Source organism: Pan troglodytes, chromosome 9 (genome assembly GCF_028858775.2).
Source record: "Pan troglodytes isolate AG18354 chromosome 9, NHGRI_mPanTro3-v2.0_pri, whole genome shotgun sequence".
Taxonomy (NCBI): Eukaryota; Metazoa; Chordata; class Mammalia; order Primates; family Hominidae; genus Pan; species Pan troglodytes.
In genome coordinates, this window is record NC_072407.2 from 49,835,610 (window position 1) to 49,843,037 (window position 7,428).

Sequence of the window (7,428 nt, forward strand, 5' to 3'; positions counted from 1 at the left end):
GCTCTGTAGCCACAGAAGGGTTATCTGATTTTCCAGCCAGCCAGTGAGTCCAGCCCTGCTGCCTCCCCAGGTCACAGTACCTTGGGTCCCTGCCTCACCTCATCTTTCATTCCCCTATGCCAGAAGGAGGGAGGACCTGCCCTTCTTGAGTGCCTAATATGTGCTGGGCCTGAGCTAGCCTCTTTACATCCTTCACTTCATTTAGTCCTAACCCTGTGAGGCAAGGCCATGTTTCCGCTGCATTTGAGATACACTGGTTTTTAGCAGTGTATCCAAAATCACTTAACTTCCCCCATGCCTCTGTTTCCATGTCTATAAAATAGAGGGAGGGGCTGGGCGTGGAGGCTCACGCCTGTAATCCCAGCATGTTGGGAGGCTGAGGCGGGTGGATCACTTGAGGTCAGAAGTTTGAGACTACCCTGGCCAGCATGGTGAAACCCCGTCTCTACTAGTTAGCATTTCAAAGTCTCATTTGTTATCGGAATTAACCAGACAAAGAATGGCCATGCACCACCACCCACAGAATTGAGAAAGAGCTATCAATCTGTCAATCCTGTCCGTGTCCAGGCTGGGTGAGGTTTCCCGTGTTGAGATTGCAGTGAGCCAAGATTGAGCCATTGCACTCCAGCCTGGGTGGCAGAGTGAGATTCCATCTCAACATAAATAAAATAAAGATGCTGGAAAAGATCCAGTGCCTCCAGGAAGCTGGGGGAGCCAAGTGGGCTCCTGGCCTTCACTCCTGCTTCAAGTAGGGCAGCTTTGGATGTGTCCCTTCGCACATGGAATATATGCTTTAGACGTAGTTAGACTAACAGGGGTAGGAGGAGCCTTGCACACATTGGCCATAGGATTTCAGTGAGGGGAGTGAGTAGAAGTCCCTGTGGACCAATCTCTGATCTTTCATCCTCGCTGACATAGCCACAGTTTTATTCCTTTCTGTTCTGAGAAGACTTGGAGAAGGGAGAGGTGGCACTAAATCTCGATTCATGAGAATGAATTCTGATCATCCCAGCCTCCTTGTCAGTTATTAGTTTAAGCAGGATTGGCCAATGAGGTATAAGAAGTCTACTAGTGGCTTCTGGAAAGGTTTTCTAACTCTTCAAAAGAGACACAAAACAGGAATATTCCCTCTCTGGTCTCTTGAGGGATGCTCAGCATGATGGCTGGAGCTGTGGCAGCCATTTGGGACCATGAGGGCAATCACTTTAGGACACCTGAGTCTTCGGTGACATCACTGAACTTTGGAACTAACTAACTTAAGCACCATTTATGCTTCTTTTAATATGTTTTCTCTCCCATGCTGCTGAAGTGTCTTAGATGGCTTAGCTCAACATTTCTGTTGTGTGGTTAACACGGTCCTGTTCTAAGCCTTAAGAACCCATGACTAGAACAATGGGATGATGCAGCCCAGCGGGGCTTGAATTGAAACTATTCACCCAACAGCACCTGTCAGAGCAAGCTCCTGGGCACCTGCCTGGGTTCTCAACCTCCAACCAATCCCCTTCTTTTCCTTTTACTCTGTACTGTGCTTCTCAACCTATTCCCAGCCTTTCATTGGTTCTATGACTTCCCTGCTTCCTCTTGAACCAACCTAGGCTCCACTCCTGGACTTTCATCCACTCCTTGGACTTTCTGGTTAATCTGGGAAACAGTTCAGCCCCATTCAGCCTGATCCCAAACTCCTGCCATAATGCCTGCCCATTGGTTTTCCTGCTTACCTCCTCCCAGAAAAGTAAATGAGACACAGAACCCACACCTGAAACAACATGTATTTGAAAACCCCTGATTTAAAGCATACTCACTTTGGATGGAATCTCAAAGGGAGAGAAATGATTTAGAACAATACAATCAATTCAACCACCACCCCAGTGAATCAGTGGGTCCTGGAACCAACCCTATCAATCCTCTAAATCTTGGGCTCTGGAATGGCATCATAGCCATGGAACTGAACATGAACCAAACCATATTCCATTTGTCTCTGCTCTCAACTCCCAAAACCTACTGGGGTCGGATCAACAGAGAAAAACACCGACCTTCATCTCTGTCCTCGAACTGAGAGCTCAAGCCCATCAGAGTTGAACTCTGGTAGGTAAGAGAACGTGCAGAGGATGTGAAGGTCATCACCCCTCCTGAAGCCAGGCAGGCAACATGTGTGGGGAAAGAAGCCAGGGTGTGAGGCAACAGTATTTGTGGGACCTGTGAGAAAGTGGGGACCAGTGAGACCAGCAAAACGCCAAAAGTCCAAATTTTCAAAAATACTACCAGCTAAACTAGTTTGCCCCACTGGCCTCCAGTTTTCCAGCTTCTAGGCTTTGGAGTCAGTTGGCCCTGAAATGGAATCCCCACTCTGCCATCTGTTGGCTATGTGACTTTGCAAGAGCAAGGTAACATCTCTACAGCCTCAGTTTCCCAGCCACTTCCTAGCTGTGTGACCACAGGCAAATGACTTGATGTCTCTAAGCCTTGGTTGCCTCATCTTAGAGTGAGGATCATCATAATTTCTATTCTAGAGGGCAGTGCAATGATCGGATGAGATAATGCATGCTGCATTGCTTAGCACATTGGCACACAAAGAGCAAGTGTGATTATTAGATGGAAGCTTCCAGTAGAAAGAATGGCAGGGCTTTTTCCCCTCTGCTATGTGGGCTCATGGATTCAGCTCTGACGCCTGCCAGACAGCCTTCTAGCCTGCTGGGTGGGAGAGGGCTGTGCTGGCAGGAACTAGAGATGCCTGGACCTTAGTGCTGCATCCATCTCTGATGCCCTCATCCTCTAAGTGGATCTCCACTCCTTCCCTGCTGCTGCAGTCTCAGGGAAGATGAAACTTGCTATCATAAGAGTGAATTCCTAATGAAAAGCCCAAAGGGGACAACTAGTTACATAAAGGAGGAAAGCAAGCTGGATGGAGACGATGGTAAACTAGACAGTTCTGCATGGGGGAGCCACTCCTCAGCTCTCATCATTTTTTGCCATTTGGGAATGTGGGCCTCAAAGGCTGGAATTTCTAATTTTGAAAGAGAAGCCGGAAATCTGAAAGTTTATGTGCAATTTCCTGAGTTTAAAAGAAGATTCAAATTTATAAAAGACTGTGTGTGTGGGCTGTGTGGCACATATGTGGACCAAATTCAGCCTCAGGCCATCATTTCACAGCCTCTTAGAGGATAAATTCTTTGGAAGCTTATCACATCAGTGAGAGGTCGAGTAGGACACAGAACCCACAGGGCAAAGGTGGCAGCATCTCTACCAACCAGAGCTAATGGGATTGTCCCTGTTTTCTGTCCCAGTTCAAATGCCCTTCTTTTTCCACCTCCACAGAAGAGAAGCTTCCCACAGGGGATTGGTCTGGCTGCTTCTACCATTTTCCAGCAGCCTGTAAATAAAAAACATTTACAGGCTCTCTGAGTGTGTGAAAGGTTTTACCGCCCTTCTCTGCTGTGTTGTTGCTAATGAGCAAGGCAGGGAAGCGGCAGAGAACTAGAGGAGTTGTGTGACGGTTGCTTTTGCTACTGCTGATAATAATAGTTATAATAACAAGTTTTCTGTTACAATAATAATAATAATAACAACAGGCTGGACGCAGTGGCTCATGCCTGTAATCCCAGCACTTTGGGAGGCCAAGGCCGCTGGATCACTTGAGGTCAGGAGTTCGAGACCAGCCTGGCCAACATGATGAAAACCCATCTCTACTAAAAATACAAAAATTAGCCGGGCATGGTGGCAGGCGAGCAGTGAGCTTGCAATCTGAGATCGTGCCACTGCACTCCAGCCTGGGTGACAAGAGTGAAACTCTGTCTCAAAAAAAAAAAAGAAGAAAAAATAAAAAAATGAGTACTAACCATTTTGGCCCACAACAGTTTGGTGAGAGCCTTGGGGAATTCTCTGATACCTCAGGATCTGCCAAGCTTTGCTGTATGTTGAACCAGCTTGCCAGAGTCACCATGGGCCATGCATCCAGCCTGCTGGACCCCCTTCCTCTAATGGCGTCTTCACTTGCTCTTCCCAGGGAAGGCCAATGCACTTTCTGTAAGGTGCCCCGAGTGATTAGAGCCTGCTAGAAAAAGTTGTCTTTGGTGTTGAACAGGTCTCCTTCCTCCTCCCAGGTGAGGCGGGCTCTGCCTCTGCTGTGTTTCTTTGCCTGGCTGGCTGGGATGCTTTACACTATGGTGGGGGCCCAATAATGGTAGCTTTTATAGGCCTGGGGTTCTTGGCATCAGTTTTGCCTCTTTTCGCTTTTTATCTTTTGGTGCCTTTATCAGTTTAGACTCCAGAAAGCTCAACTTGGAGGGCATAAACCAGGAGTCAGCAAACTTTTTCTGTAAAAGGGTAGATAGTAGCTGCTTTTGATTCTGTGAGCCGTGCAACTTTATAAGTCGCAACTCTGTCTTTGAAGCTCAAAGCCGTGGATCAGATGTAAACAAATGAGCAGGGCTGTGTTCTAATACAATTTCACTTACAAAACAGGTGATGATGGATGAACCTTGTAAGCATTATGCTGAATGAAGAAGGCAGGTTCAAAAGACCACATATTGTCTGATTCCATTTATAGGAAATGTCCAGAATTGGCAAATCTCTATAGACAGAAAATAGATCCCTGGCTGCCTAGAGCTGGGGGTGTGAGGTGAGGGAAAATCTTCTAAAATTAGATGGTGGTGGTGGTTGCACAACTCTGTGACTAGAATAAAAAGCATTGAATTGTACACTTAACTGGGTGCATTTTTTTGGTATGTAAATGATATCTCAATAAAGCTGTTTAAAAAGAAGAGTACACCGATGTTCATAGCAGCCCTATTCACGATAGCAAAAAGGTGGAAACAAGTATCTGTCAATGGATGAATGGATAAACAAAACGTGATGTAGACCTACAATGGAATATTATTCAGCATAGAGCAGAATGAAGTACTGATACATGCTGCAGCATGGATGATCCTTGAAAACATGGGCTAAAGTGAAAGAGGCCAGACACAGAAGGACTAATATTGTGTGTTTCCACTTATATGAGGTTCCCAGAATAAGCAAATTGATAGAGACAAAAATAGAATAGAGGTAACTGAGATCTTGGGGCAGGGGGAATGGGGAGTTATTGTTTCATGGGTACAGAGTTTCTATTTGGGATAAGGTACAAGTTATGGAAATGGATAGTGGTGATTGTTGAACAACACTGAATGTACGTAATGCCTCTGCATTGTATACTTAAAAATGGTCAGGCCAGGTGCGGTGGCTCACACCTGTAATCCCAACACTTTGGGATGCTGAGATCAGAGGATTGCTTGAGCCCAGGAGTTCGAGACCAGCCTGAGCAACACAGCAAAGCCCCATCTCTCCAAAAGGAAAAAAAAATACAAAAATTAACCAGGCATGGTGGCACACACTTGTGGTCCCAGCTACACAGCTGGGACCCAGCTACACTACTTTTACAACAGGAGGCTGAGGCAGGAGGATGGCTTGGGCCCAAGAAGTCGAGGCTGCAGTGAGCCATGATCACACTGCTGTACTCCAGCCTGTGTGACAGAGCAAGACCCTGTCAAAAAAAAAAAAGATTAAAATGGTAAATTTTATGCTATGTGTGTATTTTACCACAATTTTTAAAAACTGAAGAGAATGAAACAGGATGGAGGTGAGGCAGGGACAGAACATCAGGGTGGCTGGTGCACACAGAAAGCAAAGTGGAGCATGAGGAGGAAACTAACAAGGTGGATGGAGGCAGCTTATGTAGGGCCGCATGGATGGGAAGGAATGGGCAGATTCCAAAAAGATCCAGACCAGGGAGCCAGGACCAGGACACTGCATGGATCCTCAAAGGAGGAGGCCAGTAAAAGAGGACAAAAATGACCAGCAGCATCCCTAGGAACAGGCTCTGCTCTCCCCACCACACCACCCCTACTGTGCCTACCTGCAGTCAAGGCTGTCCCCCACACTGTCTTGTCCAGAGCATGTGAACAGTCCTACCCACCCACCCACACAGACACCCCAGCACCCAGCAGGGCCTGCACACAGTGAGCACTAAGAAATGTTTGTTTCTTAAACAACAAGAACAAAAAGAGCAAATGAGCACATCACACTCTATCGTGTAATTGTGCTGGGATTACTTAAGATTTTTCTTTTTAAATTATTATTATTATTATTATTATTATTATTTAATTTTGAGACGGAGTTTCACTGTTGTTGCCCAGGCTGGAGGGCAATGGCACAATCTCAGCTCACAACAACCTCCACCTCCCGGGTTCAAGTGATTCTCTTGCCTCAGCCTCCCTAGTAGCTGGGATTACAGGCATGTGCCACCACATCCAGCTAATTTTGTATTTTTAGTAGAGACGGGGTTTCACCATGTTGATCAGGCTGGTCTGGAACTCCTGACCTCAGGTGATCCACCCACCTCGGCATCCCAAAGTGCTGAGATTACAGGCATGAGCCACCGCATCCAGCCAAGATTTTTATTTTCTGATTCGCTTTTCTGTGGACTTGCCAACTTGTTTAAAATGAACTTACACTACTTTTACAACTGGAAAAACAAATTCCATTACACAAATAAACAGAAACCCAGATGAAACTGTTGGACCTACCCTCTTTGGGATTTTTGGGCCCATTTCTGCTCAGAGCCTACCCCCGCCTTCTCTGCTCATTTGGTATCTGCTGGTTTGACTTGGCCCCTTAACCCTTGGCCCATCCTGTTCCTCCATTTCCATCCCCCACCACATCAGGTCCTCCTGTCTGGGTCAGATTTTTTGGATCAACCCACATGATCGCTCCCTCAATCTCCGAGGCATTTACCTCCAGCTCCGTAGTTCTCAACTAGGGGCGATTTGGCACTGTCTGGAGACATGTGGCTGTTACAGCTGGAGAGTTGCTATGGAATCTGGTGGGTGGGGGCCAGGAATGCTGCTAAACATCCTACAGTGCTCAGGACAGCCACCACAGCAAAGGACCGTCTGGTCCAAAATAACAAGATTGAGAAAAACATACCTGAGCCAGTAACGATAATAACGTGATCATCCTGACCGTCATTCAACAAGAACCTTCTATGTGCAAGGCACTGTGCGGTGTGCATTACACAATTTAGCAATCAGAATCCTTGCAACAGCCTTCAGAGGAAGGTAAGATTACTATCTCCATTTTATAGATAAGGAAACTGCAGCTCAGAGAAGGTAAGTAACTTGTCCAAGGCCACACAGCAAATATCCGAGCTGGAATTTGAATCCAGGTCTATCTGACTCCAAATCCCATTAAAAGCCCCTAACGGGCCCTCAAACACACACACTCCTCTTTCTTCCCTTGAGCTTTAAGAATGGTTACTGTTTTCTTGAGCAACAACCTGTGAAATTTCTGTTTTGAAATTAAACAAGGTTACGTGCCCCTGTTCTGTTGGTTGGAGACCCTCCTCTTGGTTTTGCTTTCTTGTGTTTGCTTTATTTATTTATTTATTTATTTATT